This window comes from Struthio camelus, chromosome 3, assembly GCF_040807025.1.
Source record: "Struthio camelus isolate bStrCam1 chromosome 3, bStrCam1.hap1, whole genome shotgun sequence".
In the NCBI taxonomy this organism is placed as follows: Eukaryota; Metazoa; Chordata; class Aves; order Struthioniformes; family Struthionidae; genus Struthio; species Struthio camelus.
Genome location: NC_090944.1, coordinates 9,461,590 through 9,479,041, shown reverse-complemented (window position 1 = coordinate 9,479,041; position 17,452 = coordinate 9,461,590). Strand labels below are relative to the sequence as shown.

Below are 17,452 nucleotides of genomic sequence, written 5' to 3'. Positions count from 1 at the left end.
GAAAGCAGTTCTCCAAACCAGGCCTGCTTGGTGGGAAATACCAGCCTTCCCGAGACCGCACTGCAGCTAGCGCTAACTCTTTGGTGGTGAGCGAGAACATCTCATCTTTCAGACGAGCAGCGTTGCTAAGGCAATCAGACAAAAGGCCTGCTGTCCGCACTAGTCCATGGTTTCTCAACTCATCCTATTGCTACCGGCTACAGGGCAGTTCAATCCGTAAGAGGAGCTCCGGGTACACCCAGTCACCATGGCCAAACCATGCATCCCTGAGCAGATCTTAACAGCAGCTGATGTTTTCTGCTATCTTCACGGCTGCTCCAGAGCTGGCAGAGAACTGGGAAATTTTGAGAAACAGGGTTTATGTGAAAATAAGGCCAAAGAGGGGGAAGGTGATAAAAAGAAAAGAAAGTCAAGTCAGTAGGAGGAGTGTGAAGAATAAAACCCCCCCCCCAAAACCCAGAATGGACTAGGCACAGCTCCATCATAAAGTGAGACTGTCCTACAACTTCTACCCTTGGTTTTCATCAGGAAATAGGAAAAAAAAAAAAAAGAAATTGTCAACTGCTGGACAGTCTTCCAGCATCCCACCCCCTTCTGCAATTTTTATAAGCCTCTGAAATCCAGTTGTTTAAGACAAGCATATCCCCGGCAGATATCGACGCTGTGAGTCAGCAACGTCTCTTCGCAGATGTGATTTCTCCCAAAGTGACTGTTTTCCAGAGCAACATCTCCAGACCAAACGCAGGGTCAGCGCAACCGCCTCACAGAATCACAGGATGGTTGAGGTTGGAAGGGACCTCTGGAGATCATCTAGTCCAACCCTCCCTGCTCCTTTGCCGCTTGGTGCCAGCACAGTGGAGAGGAAGAGCTGCTGAAACCACCCAACATGCCAAGCTGGTTAACGACAGAGCAAAGAAATAGGTTTACTCCAGATTGTGTCAACTTTCCTATCAAGCTGCTCCAAGTTAGAAGATCAACTTTTTTTTTTTTCCTTTTTCAATATAAAAATGCTAAACAAAATAGAAGCAACGCCTTTAACTGCCACTTCAATTTTTCACAGCAGCATCTTATCTCCTCCTCCACGATCAGAGGCAGATGCACAGGTCAGAGCTGCCAAAAGCAGTAAATCCCACTCACAAAAAGCAGTTACATGTGTGAAAACTAAGCGTTTCTTGTTTTGTACATGACTATATGCTTCTGATCTCTCTAACCCTGTTGTGTGTGGTACTAGTTCATCCCGCTAGTTGCCACAGTCCTTCGCCTACATGAGTTCTGGGAAATGGTGCCAAAATTCAAGATTAAAGGAACAAGTCAGCGAAAAATCCCAAAGAGCATAGCATCGCATGGGGAAAAAAATTAAAAAAAAAAAAAAAGCGTTGATACAAACCACCCTCTTACAGAGCTCGCCACAGTTAAGCCCCCTCCTGTCAGCAGATATAAAGCATTGCACAGGTCAGAGATGCCAAAAGCAGCAAACCCTTCTCACAAAAACCAAAGTTACACGTGTGAAAACTACATGTTCCTTGTTTTGTACATAACTGTCTGGGGAAGGGGGCCCCAAACACCTAGCAAACCAACAGCAAGCAAACCCACCGCCCTAACAAAAAGGGAAAAGGAGACAAAGCCAGTATGAAGAACGCCTGAGAAGAAAGTCAAAACAGAGCCAGCGTTACCTGTTACAGATTTGACTTGCTGTGCTGCTTTTTAGCCCGTTTCATTTGGAAAACAACACGTGTACTCGCAGTATCTCTTCCGCCGCCTCTCCGCTCTGCTCTCAGGAATTTGTGAGGTCAATGGCCGTTTCAACCAAATTTCGCCACGGCGGAGAGCTGAAAGTTCCTGTCTCTTCTGTGGAAACTAACATACCACACACTAGGGCCAGGCAGCGACATAAATTACCGCTCCGGTAAGCGAACGGCCACATTGCGAGTTCAACGCCTACCTGTCCCGCCTGGCTCATGGGTCGCAGCCCCCAGACCCATTGCCGAGGTGCGGGCACACACAGGTATCGTGCATTTGAAAGTGCGGAGAACAAAGCTGCGCTGACTCCGGGAGTTTGAAAGCCTGACAGATTTAACCCTGGTTTATCTCGACGTCAATTAGCCACTGTTAAAACAAAGGGCTTGGGCATTACATCATCTGCTTGCTTTAGGAGGAAGGAAAAAAAGAAAAAGAAAAAAGTGAACTACTCTCGTGTTCACAGTTTGAGGAACATCATTCATTCCTAAACAGCCGCAACAAAACGAAGGGGTGGATCAAACTCTTTGCAGGAGCCCTGCAAGCAGGGAGGCACCTACCTAAGCAGCTTTGCAAGTTCAAACAGTGGAAGATCTTATCTAGCACTGAGCAGGAAAGGCAGCGCGCCTCTGGGTTGCTCCATTCAGATTCAGGGGTGAAAAGCCCACTTTTTCAAGGTTATGGTCTGCAGAATAAAGCCGGTGTGACCTGTGGGCTGAAGTCACCCACGCTGCTGCTCAACCTGCTCCGGTCGAACGGGGATCTAGGGAGATGTGTGGCTGGGTCTCATGCGAGTCTTCCTCTCCATACAAATAACTCAGATATTTTAATATGCCTAGATACCACGCTGCCTTAACGGACCAGACTGAGGAAGGGAAGGATCAGCTGCAAACCGAGCTGCTGGGGATATTTTCAGTGCCTGCTCTCTCTTTCCAGCTTGGCCGGTCATTTTGGGGGCTTATTTCCCCTTTTCGGTTTTGCAGCACCTGCTCTTCGATACTTGTTTCACCGAGCTTTCTTTGGTATATGTGTATTCAAAGGTGAATTTTCAGCCACTTCGGTTACCTTTCCAAACCTGGTAACTTTCTACAAGCTAGTCACATCACAATTTGTCAAGGTGTTAAGTTGTTTTTTTTTTTTAATAAAATAAAAATCACAGCCATTTTACTATGCCTTTAGTCATTCAAGAATACAATGAGAATTTTCTCCTCAGAATAAAAGAAAATTTAAGTAACACCAAGGATGAGCAATTCTGGCTTTTTTTTTTTTTTTCCTAGAAAACTGTATCTGTGGAAGTCCTATTAAAGACAGCTTTCACTTTTGCTAAGCCCAGAACTGTAACGCACGTAGAGTAATAGGCTTTACTGTCAGAACGTAATTAAAAAAAACTAAATCTCAGTTCTGTTTTCTATGGAGATAGCCAGGAGCTGAACTCCCGGCAGAAAGCCAAGCAAACAAATTTTCACTCAGATTCCAAAAGGTCATTGCAAACAATTACTAAAATGCAATACTGAAAGCAACATATGCTCATTTTTTCCCCCCTTTAACAAGATATCTTTACAGCTCTAGTTATTACTTGGAAAGAATCACGATCCCAGAGATCACATCGCCAGTTAAATAATTAGGACATGAATAGCAGGGAACCATTAAAATGGCATTTCAAAGTGACTAGGCTACACAACTGTTTGTTTCCTCCTCCTCCCCCTCTCTTTTTGCACAATGCAGTTCCCAAAACAGATCTCATCTGCAGCTAAACTTGGGCCAGAATGAAGACATTCCTTGCCATGTATGGGAAATAATGGAGATTGTGAATTTCACTGCTCATAATAGAAGAGCAGAAGTCCTAGTGAGAAGGCCTCCGAACAAAAAGTTGCACAATAAAAGAAGCGCTCAAGTCTCAAAAGATTTCTACCAATACCACGTGCCTTTTGAGCTGTCTCACTGCCAAGCAGTCTTCAAAATGGGGCATTTTCTTCTTTCAGCACAACTCCAGTCCCCGTTAACAGGAACTGCGTGTGTCAGCACAAACCTCAGTTTCACCCAGCAGCATGCAGGAGCTGAAAAATGAGCATCCTACTCTAGTGACCTCCATAGTCACCCACAACACTGAACCGTTCTTGTCCGTTCAGCGTGCTCATTTATAATAAGACCCACAGCTCTGCTAAATTACCCTTGCTGGCCCTGAACAGAGACTCTAGATTTGCAGTAAGGATAAAAGAGGGCCGGAGCCTACAGCCTTCACAGCCTTGGCAGCAAAATTTGGTTTTGCCTCTGCTCTGGAGAGGTACCAGAGCTGGGTCAAAGCGTCAAAATACAGAGACGCTCCTTGCTCCCTGCCAAGTGAATGGGTCTCCTCCCTGGGCACTGTCAGCGCTTCCCAAGGTTAACGAAAACGAAATGCTCACGTTTCCACTGTTAGTTCACATCTTAGGAGAGCCAGGTTAGGCTCAACAGAAAGATCTTACCTTAAGATATTCAGGACAGTGAACTAGCAGTAACAAAAGCGTGCGTGGAAGCAGAGGGAGCTAATAGAAGACCTCAGATATATAATCCCCTCCCTCCCCAAAAGGCTCCCAGAAGCACACAAATCATACGCACAGAGCCAAGACTTAACACACCATTCCCTCCACACACACGCAACAGTCTCGGGTAAGCAGGCTAAGAATAGGTACAGGCACAGCGAAACACCCAAGTCAGACGTCCCTGAAAAGCAGCATTAAGCTTGCAAGAAATATCTGCAATGCTGCTTTTGCTTTAATCAGTTTTAAGAAGAGGAAATTCACTTTGGTTCTTTTTATAAAAGCTACTCTATTACATTTGTCAAGCAGCTGCCACTTTCTATCCCAGATATAGCTGCTTTCAGTGGTAACCAAAAGGATCTCCGTGTCTGCGCATGTATTATGCATCAGAGATGCATATTAAAACAGACTTGAGATCCGTTTAGAGATTACATGTCAGTCCTTTCCGAGGCAATGGAATTATACAGGGATGCAAGTCAGTGCAGAGCCTGGGTCGTACTTGTATAAACTGCTCCGGAAGATGCTTTGGACCCAGCTGCCGAAGGAACGCTCTCAGAAGCGCACGCTCAAAGAGACAGTCAACTCAGACAAAAACATCATCTTTGCTGACATATCCTTTGACAAGGAAGAAATAATTGCAGAACTTGGCCTTTCTAACTAAGATCATCATTGTCCTGGTAACGTAAAAGTCATTTCCAAAGAAAAGGTAGGACTGGTTCCTGAAAAAAAAAAAAAAAAACACACCAAAATTTTTAGCTTCTGTACAAAAGCTTTGAGGTACCTGCCTACTCCAGCTCAATTTTTACTCTTGACTAACTACACCCCTGAGAACACTTGCAAACGGCTTAGTATTATTCATACTGCCACAAAGTAAAAACAAAATCAGAAGGCCCTGGAAGCAAATGTGAGAAACCAGCAGTATGATTTCTTGGAATCTTTTTATTATTATTATTTTCATTAAATCTAAACTTCTGTTAACCATGTTAAGATGAACATCAGCAATAACATATTTACTTTGTGATAGGAGCACTTAGCAGACGTTACCAATTCACAGCTTTCCTGTGAAATAAGGTAGCATAAAACCTATTTTACAGACAAGGGGCCTAAAAAATTTCTAGGGCATGGCACAGCCCATCATTGATAGACTAAAAGAGCTTGTGGGTGCATCAAATCTTGCCTGCTCCATTACTAACATACTCTGTCACAAGCACATCTACGTTCTGCTTTTAAAGACCAGCAACATAACAACCACCTAAGGACTTCTTCACAAAGCCATTACAGGGCCCACTCTTATTTTTCTCTAGGCCCTTAGTTCTGTTTCTTGATTCACAGTTGACAACTTGCAAGGGAAGGCTTAACAACAGCTAACTGTCAGACACCACAGTAATTAGTGGCAACTTTCCAATGCATCCACCTCTGGCTGGTTTCCCCATCACTGACTCCTCCTCAGTCTCCACATTAAAATGAAGGTACACAAGGTAGGCGGCCGATTCATTTACAAGTACCAGGCATCTCTCCTGCGAAGACCTTAAGGAAAGAAATATCTTACCTAAAAAATGACTCCTCCCACTTTTTTTTTTTTTTTTTTTTTTAAATCAGCTGCTATGGGGCTGCTATCTTTACTAACAATCCGAGGATGACGTTAGCCTGTTCACTGACATATATCAGTAGATGTACAATGCGTTCCTGGTAGTCAATGGACTCTTGTATTGTGTGTTGTCTCTGGCCAACAAGTTACCTCTGAATGAGGAAGATGGGATCATAGTGCCCTTTCTGCCTGCCCACCTGCTGGTTAGACATCAGGTCTTTGATGTTACTACTCCACCTAGAAAGAAGGCTGAAAGCCTCTTGATGATTGGCAGACCCTCACAAGTTTCCCAGCAGACACAAAGCCTCCCAAGAGCAAATTCGGGCCTGCTTTGCTTAGACTTTATGGATCCCTTAGAAGAAACACACCAGGCAGAGGCTCAAACAGAGCAGAGGCTGTGAAACCACTGCACATATATTTAGGCTCTACTTTCAACTCTGAGGCTCCCCACTTGTTTGGCAGCTCTTCTTGTCACAAGCTCCAGCGTGTTCATGCCAACCTTTTCCAGGATTCATCTGCATGTCAGCAGCACTCCACAGCATACGCGCCACTCAAACCAACACAATCCAGAACACAGCACTTCCACTAAGTGCCTACACAGAACAGACCTGCAGTATAACTACTTCCTCATGCCCATAACAGCAACACTAAAAGACATGTACAAATTTCAGCCCAACACATGCCTGTGTTACGTATGATGCAGAGGCATTAATCAAGGCGAGGGGAAACGCAGGGAAGTCTTCCCACGTTCAGAGACATACTTCGTTCCATCACTTTCAGATCTGGACCCACAAGACGGTGAACAGGCACATAAAGGGACAGAGAAAAGAAAGGCATATCTTCATATCAAGACATCTCAACGGGACAACGCAGTGGAGCATGACAATGGATTTATTTGTATGGTCTTTACAGAAGCAGAGGAACCAATTGTCCCAGTAAGTTGCCAAGCTCGAACTTATCATCTCTTTGACTGGAGTCAGAAAGTATGTGCTTCTGACACAACCTGTTAAAGTGTCCCCTAAGTAAGGCAACGCATACACAGAATATTTTATTGGTTTTCAATGACATTATAGCTTTCAAATAAAAATAATTCACTTTCACATCAATTCATAGATGACCAATATACTGGCACAGATTTGAGATGACCACATAGCTCAGCAATGCGGTAACACAAAAAGGCTAGCATAAAACAGTAAGAAGGTCCATCCTACACAGTCAGGTGTCAGAATAACACCTTAGGAAAGCACAGTGGCATCCGTAGCAAAATGCAACAAGAATGGAAATGAACCTCTAGCTCCCTGCACTAAGCAGTGGCCCTAAGCAGTAAGTCAGGTAAGAAGATACTTTCTTTTGTGATTCAAAATACTCAAGGTATTCTGTGAAAAAGGGTAGATAAAAGGCTAACTAGCCAGAAATTATGCAGAGAAAGAGGGAAAAAAAAGTTACCTGTACAGTGTGAAATAGAAGTGTTAATAGCATTTTTGTATTAGAAGAAACCTGAAAGGTCTTTTCTGCATTCATGGGTTAATCCCATGCATGAGACTACTCTCAGGAAGTCATTTGCATCTGTAGAAAAATGACATGACATAGTTTTCTAAATGCACCAAAATTCATGGTGCTGGGGGAGAGGCACAGCAAATATTATCCTCCATTTCCTATGCAATAAGACCCCCAACCATTTAAGAAACTGATTTTAAGGGCAGAAATTCTGACACTAATTTAAACATGCACCTTTCAAAAAACCTTCTTTGCATCCATAAGTGGCTACAGATTACCTGTTGGTTTGGGGTTTTAGGATTCCCTCTCCCCTTACAAACATAAAAGACTAATTTGCTTAATTTATGAGGCTCAATTTTCCTTATTTCACTTGCTTTAATCAACGAGGGACAGGTCACTTTGTAGTGTTATTATGTCAGCGTAGCCCTGAGAAATCGGACTGCTAGTCACCACGAACTAACAGGAGCAGACACCAGCAGAGGGAGCAGAGCCCACCTATGTACACGTTATATAAAACACTGGACATCTTAAACTTCCTCAGCAAACAAATGCTAAATTTAAAAAAATAAAGATATTGGAACTTGCCATAAAATTACTATAATCGTGTAGGTAATGTCCAGCAAGTCAAGTATTAGGCGTAAGCTACAAAACGTCCTTTCAAATCCATTTGCGATAGATTAGTCAGTCCTCTAAACTGCTCTTGCTGGCAACAGACATCAATTAACTAATAACAATGATTTCAAAAAAATGGGATTTCAATTTGCACTTCAAAACTGGCCCTGCAACTGCTGCATAATAACATCAATTTACCTGGTTGGCCAGCACTCAAGGCTTCCTACGCCCAGGCAATCCAGGGATCGCCCAGGCAATCCAGGGATCGATTTAGCTGCAAGCCCTGGCGCTGTACATGCTTCTGTCTTTATCCTTCCCAACAAAACCCTGAAACCTCAAATTGGCTTTGCACCTCTTCTCAGGCAACATCCACCAACACCCACCTTATTTGCATCTGACAAACAGCTATCTAAGCTGCAGGAGCCAAACTCAACCACCACAATCACCAGTAAACAGTACTTTAAAGCCTTCTCTAAGGCGGCTTTGGGCTCTTTGCTCATGAGCATATGGCCAAATTGAAACCACAGCACTGTAAGCATACTAGCTTCATACTAGCTTCCGCTCAGCTGGCACACCCTAGAGGAGCATGGGTTATATCAGACCACTGAAAGTCCCAGCTGTGTTCCCCAAAGCTCATGCAAATGCTACCCCTACTACACAGCTGCATACTAGCAGAGTTATGCTTATCTGTACTGAAATGGCACATCTACGTATACACAGGTACTTGTCTTTTCCATAAGAAAATAAGCAAAAGTCCCATATATTTTGTTTGCTGCACGGGTTAGGACACAGAAATCCCAATTTGGGCTAGGATCTTTTTAACAATTGCAGTAAAAAAAAAACCCAGCCTGGATCAAAACCCCAGAGCTAGGAACCGTTTCAAAACGCTCACAAGCAGTTCCTGCCCCAGAGAGGGGTATTTAGACAGAACAGATCACTGGTAGAGGAAAAAAAGACAGCAATCACTGGAAAAACCTATCCAGCTGATGAGGAGATAGGATTCAACGATCAGGAGGTCCTTTCCAGTTCTGTGTTTCTGTGGGGTTTCCAAAACAGAAAAATTGCCTCTGGACTGGGAACCAATTCACATTTGAATGCTGTGATCTTGGCTTCAAACAACTGGCGCATGTGGCTAGCTGCATTTCCCACCCCGCTGAGGTCATTACTGTGGGAAGAGAGAGGAATAGCATGGGAAAACAGGCAAGAGAACTGGGAGAGGCAATAGGAGTCAAGCAACAAGGAGAGAATCAGGCAGCAGAGATTGGGGGGGGGAGTGGGGGGAAGAACAAATACACACAGCCAGGAGGAAAAAAGATCGATTCTACCAACTGAAGCTGATGGCATTTCAAGACAGAGCCGTGGAGAGCAAACTCAAGATGGTCTCTGCCGGCACAACGGTGAGCGAGCCCTGGGAACGCCTCAACAGTGTTGAACTCCTCTGAGCAGCCCCAGAGATCCATGCCACAAGTATTCTAGGGAATATGATGATCTTTCCCATCCCATCCTAACAGCACACAAACAGCCCTCCTACTTTGCTAGATATTGTTGAGAAATAGCCTAAATGGAGGCAATTCAAAGAAATCATTTGGATTTTTTTCGTGTGTACTTGCTGCTTCTGCTCTGACTTGACAACTGCCAAAACCCATCCTCGCGTGCAATGAACATCAGATCTCATGTTCTCCACTTGCAAAATTAGAGCATTTCAGAAAACTATTTGGACTTTTCTTCTCCAATAAGACATCAAGAAGTTCAAGGACTGTCTGTACCGTAGTTGAGCTGCCAGAAGAATTTGGCTGTAACGTGCTCAAATGCAGACAGTCAACTACCCCCGTTCCAGCATTTCTTAACAACGCAAACTCTACTTTCTGAAACGAAAATCGGAAGAGAAGAGACACCACAAAGCATATAGATATATGAATGTAGATAGAGTGGCATGTAACAAGAGGACTCCCCAAACGTGAGGTTAAGGGATTTTGTGGGGGGAAGAACACTCTCCTCTCCCCAACCCTACATAACCAGACCGTGGTTCATTACTGATGTTACCTTCACATAGAAACTAGTTTAGGATTAGTCATGACTTAATAAAGCCTGACGACACACAAAACACACCCCTTGTTCTAAGAACCATACTATGTAAAATACAACAGAAAAACTGAGCAAAATACGTTCGTGATGGCGATGCTAGACTTCAGTCTTTGAGGTGCTTATACATACAGATTTCTTCATGAAAACATGAATATCTGGAGAACAATCAACTGCACATGACACCACTTTCAGGAAACAAAGTTATTTGAGCTTCTTTATACAGATACTAGACTTGCAACACTGAAACCCAGAAATTTTCAAGCCGAGCTATGGTATCAGGACATCAACACGCACGTTTTATCAGATGCATACACATGCAACCAGAGACCAGTAACTAGTCAATGAGACACTCGGCGTTTGGATTTTAACATGCACGGCAACAGAACAGCATATCTAAAGAGGATGTTTTGTTTTGCACCATCTTTGCAAATCCTTAATACCATTTTAACCATTTCGAACCCCTCCAGGCTCCAAATTGTTTAGTTTAAGATTAGCATAGTGAGGTGTTAGGCGGTCAGCAGCAACGTGTTAGCCCCACACTAGTGAAATTTTTCATCGAGCAAAGATCCCTACATGTTTGAATAAGAAGAGAGCTCGTGTGGGGAGAACAGCTGGGAAAACAGGGGAGAAAAAAAAATCTTTAGGAGGGGAAAAAATATGAACCTTAGAAAACAATTCACGAGAGTGTAATAAAAGCACACAAAAAAGGCTGAGTAGCCCAGAAGAGACAGACTTGTCACTGCTGTCCTCAGCATCTCACAACACAAAACCCAGGCAGCAACAGCGAGCGGGCAGCGACCAGGGGGAACGCGCTGCTGCAGGAAAACAGGAGGCGCGAGGATTTTGTCAGGTCTCCAAGCCGCCGGACAACACAAGCGACGTGGTAACGCAGCACGGCAGGGTCGGCGCTGTCAGCGCCCGCCGAAGCCGGACCGGGCGCCAGGCCTCGTAACCGCGTGCCGAAACCGGCCTCAGAGCCGGGGGCACGGCGAGATGGCGTTCGCCACGGGGCGGGCGACGTCCGCCGAAGCCGGACCGGGGTGACGGGACGAGGGGGCCTGGGAGCCTCCCGGCCCCTCGCAGAGTTAGACGGGCCGGAGAGAGGGAAAGGGGGGCAGGCGGGAAGGCTGCAGCCCCTCCACAGGCGCCATCGCCGCCCTCCCACCTCCCTCACCATGAGGGTCCCCAGCCTTGTGCGACCCCCCCCCAGCACCCCATATCCTGTGCGACCCCCCCCCCAGCGCCCCTAACGCTGTGGAAACCCCCCTCGTGTCCCTAACCCTGTGGGACCCCCCCCCAGCGCCCCCAACCCTGAGGGACCCCCTGCCCCCCCCCCCCGCCGCCCCTCAGCGGCGCCCGGGGCGGGCTGAGCCACGGCCTCCCCCTCCCCCCGCCTCAGAGGAGGGAGGAAGGGAGGGGGGAGCTTCCCCCGGACTGTACCACTCCTGCCACGCACCCAGCCCCATGGGCTTCCCCCCGGGGGAGGAGGGGGGGGGAGGGAGTCCTACCGCCGCGCGCCGCCCCCCGAACGTGGTACGGTCCGCCGCCGTACCTCTTGGCGCCCTCACTTCACCCTCCTGGCGGAGCCGCGGTCCCGGCGCCCGCTGCGCCGCCGTGCGTGAGCGGCTGGGGGGGGAGCCATAGCCGCTGCCTTGTCTTCCCCCGCCGCTCGCCCTTCCCCGCTCCCCCCCCCCCCCGCGCGTCCGAACGCAGTTGGTTTGTTCCGAGAAGCCGGCCGGTCTTCTCCACCTAAACCGCTGGATCTCTCACGTCTTCGGCCATCTCCGACCGAGCTGGCGGAAGTTGCCGAAGAGGCGGCGGAACTTAACGGCCGGAGCCGAAGGGCGGCGGAAATTGCCGAACGGGCGGCGGAGCTTGCCGAACGGGCGGCGAGGCGGGGAACCAGAAACCCGAAGGGGCGTCTTCACTCCGGAAACTACCGAGAATAGCCGAAGCTCCCCAGCTCTGCTCCGTCTCCCAAAAAAGGGGGCTCCGAAAGCTCCCGAGGGCTCGCCGGGTTAACACCCGGCGCTCTCCCAGCTCCCCCACGCACTCGGAAGCGAGAGGAAGGGAGGCGACAAACCGAAACGGAGCTCTGGCCCTTTAAATGGTGGCGGAGGCGGAGCAGTTGCGCCTGCCCCTCTCCCCCCAACGCCGAGGCTGGGGGGGGGGAACCGCCAACCACTGCGCATGCCCATTGGGGGAGGCGCGTTTCCCGCCCAAGGGCGGGCACGTGCTCGGCCGCCCCTCCCCCCTTCGCCTCACGGTGGAGCCGCTGCCCCCTCAGTGCCCGGCACGGGCCCTCGGGCAGCAGCCGGGCTGCGTGGAGCTCAGCCACCGGCCCAACGTGGGTCCAACCGCAGCGAGGACTGGCCAAAGTTGTCACAGATCTGCTGGAGGGATGGCCAGGCACCTCCTGGCAAGAGGAGGTTATGAAAAACAGCCGTACTCTGGCCAGCAGACACAAAGATAGGCGGATGCTGGCTGCAGGCCCGCCTTACAGCCACTAAAACGCCCCCAGAGATTGGTTTTCGCTGCAGAGTTAGATTAAGACTTAAACCTGGATGGTTTGCGTTAGCGTAACAAATTAGCACTCGTCCTGGAGGAGGACAAAATAAGTTGAAATAACTGCAGTGGTGTGCAGCGGTTTAATGTTGTCAAGTCACAGCAGCTACGTAAAACGCAGGGTGATAAGCACCAAACAAACCATGCAAAAGATGGCAACTGAGGCAAAAAAAAAGGGGGGGGGGGGGAGGATGAAAACAAAATGTGAGTAATTGTTCCAGCTGTTTTCTTGCAACAAAGCCAAGTGAAACAGATTCAATCATTTTTATCATATTGCTTTATGCAGTTTAACCGTATATTTGGATATGTATTTAGGGGCCCTTTGAAAGGCATTCATATCTACAGGAATCAAACGTCACCCCAAAACCCACATACTGACAAATTTCGGGAGACTGGAGAATTTCACAGGAAAGAAAGAAGGCTCTACCTCTACAGGAGTGGAGAAAGGTGGCAACTGCAGTATGTCTCTGGCCTCAAAGCTCCAGGAATCTCAGTTTTAATAAAACATGAGCACTTTAAAACTGCAAGAAACCACTTTTCCACCACTCCGCACTTTTTAACAGCCATTTACACACGCGTAGAGTAGGTGAGGAGAAACTAACTTTTAAACCGAGATGAAAAAACAGTGGGGGAGGGGAGGGGGAAATGCCAGGTCTACCATTTGTTAAATACCAAATAGGATCCCACAAGCAGGGAACACGCTGTACCGATGGGTAGGAAGGGGTACTGCAGGTTCAAAGGTTCTCAGAAATACTACTTCACGTTTTTCCAGGAAAAAACAAAAAAAAAAACCCAAAAACAAAACAAGGACAGGGTCCTACTGCATTGCACAGCGTAAAGACGAAACTAACATCCCAATTATCGAGCTCACCCACCCGTGTGTTGTCCTAGCGCGCATAGCCCTACTTCCTCTTCTGCCGCGGCATAAAGTTATGCTCGCTCCGCGCTGCTCTGCACGGAGGTTTGCTGGAGGGAGCGAGGAGACAATAAATGCCTTTCAAGACCTCGCTGGGGGAGAAACAGAAATGGAGAACTGTGCTTCAAGGCACGAGTCAAGAGAACAACTCTTCTCCCAACTCCCAAAAGAAAACAAGCTTTCAGGAACGGCAGCCAGGGTGGCAAGTCTTTCTTTCAGAAAGCTCCGTCAAGGCTATTACACATGATATTGATGAAGGTAGTTTCAGATATAATCCCCCTTGTACGCTTACCTTTCTTCTTCTAACGTAACAAGAGAGCAGTATAAGAAGGGAGTTTTCTGTTCGCCTTCCAAAAACCAAAAATCCACTGCTCAGCTGCCTATCTGAACAGAAATATTATCATATCCAAATATTCTCATTTTCTACCCTCTCTGCTATCTGGGTGTCTGTTGATAACATTATAACCAAGAACACGCATGCAGCTTTTTACCTCAGAAATGGATCCTGGTAGGCAGAGACCTATGATGAATAATAGGAGTTTAAACAAACTAAAAAGAACTTGGGCAGAACAGTTGCCCAAGTGCTTTTCCAGCCCAGGAGAAGCCTTTTACTCTTTCTAACTGCTTCTTAGCCTGGTTTCCCAAGGGAAACGAGCCATACTGCACAGTGCCAACTGACTGCAGAGTGCCAGTCTTGTTGATGGCTTTGAAACTCCATGGCAACTTTTAATCACATCTGACAGAGGGGTAGAGGCCTAAATATATTAGCTTCTCACCTACTATGTGGAAGCATGCAGACGTAATGCAAGGAGACATCCACAAAGTGGGAGAAGTTCATATCTTGCCTTTTCTATTTCACCAGCTACACCAGCGAACCAGCCAGCTGGTGCATCGTTCCCAGCCAACTACTGCATGTGCTGCATTTCCAGCCAGCAGCCGAAACAGCGGTAGGAGGTTTGGGGAAAGGCGGGTGCTTGGGGCTGCCGAGGAGGTAAGGGTAAAGGGAGATTTCCAGCAAGAATAAGAAGGAGGGAAGGAGGTATATGGATGGTGAGGAACAGAAATGGCGTGAGGGCCTGGGGTGGCACACCTTAGGACATAGAAGAAATGGTGGGACTGCTATAGGGGGAGGTTATAGGGAAGAGAAGGCCCAATCTAAGGAAAACTGGCTTCATCAGTCCCACTGCTCACAAAACTACTTATTTAGACACCTGTGTATGATTTCACTGCTCGGGAACCTCCCTTACATTACCTTTTCAGCAGCTCCACACTTGACAGCCGCGATTTAATACAGTGAATGACATCACTCCTTTGTGTCCACCTTTTCTCATTTCCAGTACTTGAAACGGTCCTCACTTTACCTCTTTTTCTTACCCACAGTGTGACTTCACCAAATTCTCTCTTTCTCATCCCACTTATTTGTAAGCATCTCTCGCATCCAGCATACTGTTGTTTCCTCTCTGCTATAAATTACACCGACTCATTTCAAGTAGGTATTAAGGAGTTTCAAAGCCAGCCAGTGCACACTTCCATGGCCTGAACTAAACCTCAGAAAAACATCCATCACTCTTCAAGGGAGCAACAACCTAAGAGGAGGGCCCTGAGCTTTCATCCTTTCCCTGCTACAGTACCTTTGGTAAATCTTTTTTAACCTTTTTTTCCTTCTTTTCACAGGAGACAATACCAAGGCCTGACCATCTGCGGATTTTACAAGTTTCATGGAATGTTTTCAGACGGGGCTCTTAACCTCAGACACTCCTATCAGATTTCACAGGATTCAGTCACTTTTTAGCCCCAGGGTGCTATAGGCGCTAAAAAGGTAATATACATCTCTCAGCCACTATGGAATGACTACACAGCACAACTGAATGCTCAGTCCTGCTGAGACCCTGACTTGCTTTTGGCCATCAGGTATCCCACAGCACGCTTCACAAAAGAGGAAGCGTTAATCTGGAATACTGGCCACGTTCCAGTTTAGGTAATTACATTCTGACGATTTACATTCTCCCTGCAGTTTTTAGTAGATAGGGATTTTTTTTCTCCTTACTTTATGTCATAAAAGCAGTGACTTGGTCCTGTTCGTGCTGTTAGAACAGCTGCCAGGCTTTGCAGCATAAGTAGCTGCATTTCAGTGGTAGGTGAAGGGATCTCTATATGTTTAAATAAAGCACTTTAAAGACCCCATGGGCACAAGAAGTATTGTAACAATACACCCTACTGCTGGCCATAAAGCATAGCAAGGGCTGGAGCGTGCAGTGAAACACTCAAAGGCAATATCTAAACTGGAAAAGAAAAAGTTAGCATAAGAATAGAGACATGGACATAACAAAGTGCAAAGCCTTTTCCCTCCCACTTGCTAATTTAAATCTGGGCCCAATGTACCCCCAGCTGGACTCCAAAGAGCAAGCACAATGAACTGCCAGCACCCTGCACAGGGGAACTAGATCATGTCTGCAAAGAAAGTACCTTCGTAAAAGCAGTGAAAGCTTTTGGTGAGATGCTTGGATGCTGAAGGATACTGCCTGCTGGTGAAAAGGGGTGAAGAAAAGAAATGATGACTGTTCTCTTGTTAATGAAGACCCATTTAAGTGTATCCCATTGTACCTAGATATTTAAAAGAAAGAAAAATGATGACCTCTGGCAGAAGGTTTAGTTTTAAGGTGAAATATTATGCACAGTGCATGTCAAGTTGCACTGCCACACATTTTATTAAGAATAAACATTTTAGATAAATTTATTAAATGACAGTATTATGCTTTGTTTACCAAACCACACGTAACTGCACTGTTATTATCTTCATGAGAACCACAGTGCCTAAAACGGTAATTTTCCTATTTCAGCAACAATGAAATAAGTTAAGAGAGATTAGGACAGTGGTTACAAATAAACCACCAGGGACCAGATGGCTCAGAGGATGGGTAATGAGACATGTAGCTTTTCCTCCTCCCCCAGTGTGTCCCAGATCATTAGCGACTGAAAGCTGTTACTAGCACTAGATGAATATTTTTCACAAATAGTTTATCGAGCAAAATGTGGTTTTTGCCCATCCCCAAAACTACCGGCAAACCAATGTCAGTATAACAAGTCATTCCAGCTGGACAGACTTTGGTGGAGCTAGACACAGCCGTGAGCTGGTGAAGGTAGAGGGGGGTTTCCTCCCACCCTTTGTATCTATGTCGACTTACAGCAGTTCTACAATTTTGTGAACCTTGCCCTCACTTCCTTTGCGTTTGTATAAAAAATGAAATGCTTTGAGTCCTGCAGAATCATTTTTTTGTGTGTGACTCAAGCCTAACAGATACCTTAACAGCAAGCAATTACCACCAGCAGCCTAAATGCCAGTGGTACATTGGGAACAGAGGTACATGGCACACAAGCCACTACACAGGTGGCCTCTTGGCAGGTCCTAAGGAGCTAAATAACCAACGGAGCTACATTCTCATTCCTATGGAGGGTAGTTCCTCTCCCATCCTCACCAAGGCCCTTATGGGATGTAGAGTAGAGGGAGTGAATGGGTTTGAACATGTTGTGTTTTTTTCTCTTTTTAGCTAGACTTAGTTCTGTCAGTCTAAAAACAAATCAGTTACCCAGCATCAAATACATACTCAAAAAGTAGGAAGCAGCAGCAACCCCTTTTGGTGGCAGCCAAAGCAAAACTCTTGAGCTGATCAAAGCCATGACTGGGTAACTCCACAGAATACCAGTGCTGCCTCTTCACTCAAGGCTCCTTTTGCTCTCATGGGCCCTGCTATACTAAAAGAAATCTGCTGCATTTCTGTACAGTTCCCTTAAATTCTTTGAGTATTACAGCTAACCATATTCCCCCTTCATCTCCAAAACACAGGCTTTGAAAGTTTTCCAGAGAGACCCAAGAAAGAATGTCCATAAGACACATCCAAATACCTAGACTACCCCCAAACTCCACCCTATAAC

At 46.4% G+C, this 17,452-nt stretch overlaps 1 protein-coding gene across 33 annotated transcripts in view; it reads right to left on the bottom strand.

Annotated features, from left to right (window-relative positions):
* EXTL3 (exostosin like glycosyltransferase 3) overlaps positions 1-17,452 on the bottom strand; it is a 151,846-nt gene that overhangs the window by 117,909 nt on the left and 16,485 nt on the right. For 3 of the 33 annotated variants that reach the window (XM_068936785.1, XM_068936781.1, XM_068936790.1), the window contains exon 1: positions 11,979-12,101. The exons of 6 other annotated variants lie outside the window; for them this stretch is intronic. The gene's annotated coding sequence lies outside the window, so the exon portion shown is untranslated. Of the gene's footprint in view, positions 1-1,673; positions 2,538-11,546; positions 11,845-11,978; positions 12,184-15,985; positions 16,124-17,452 lie in introns of those variants that run through there. 24 more of the 33 variants (XM_068936780.1, XM_068936777.1, XM_068936793.1 and 21 more) reach the window with 19 other exon arrangements.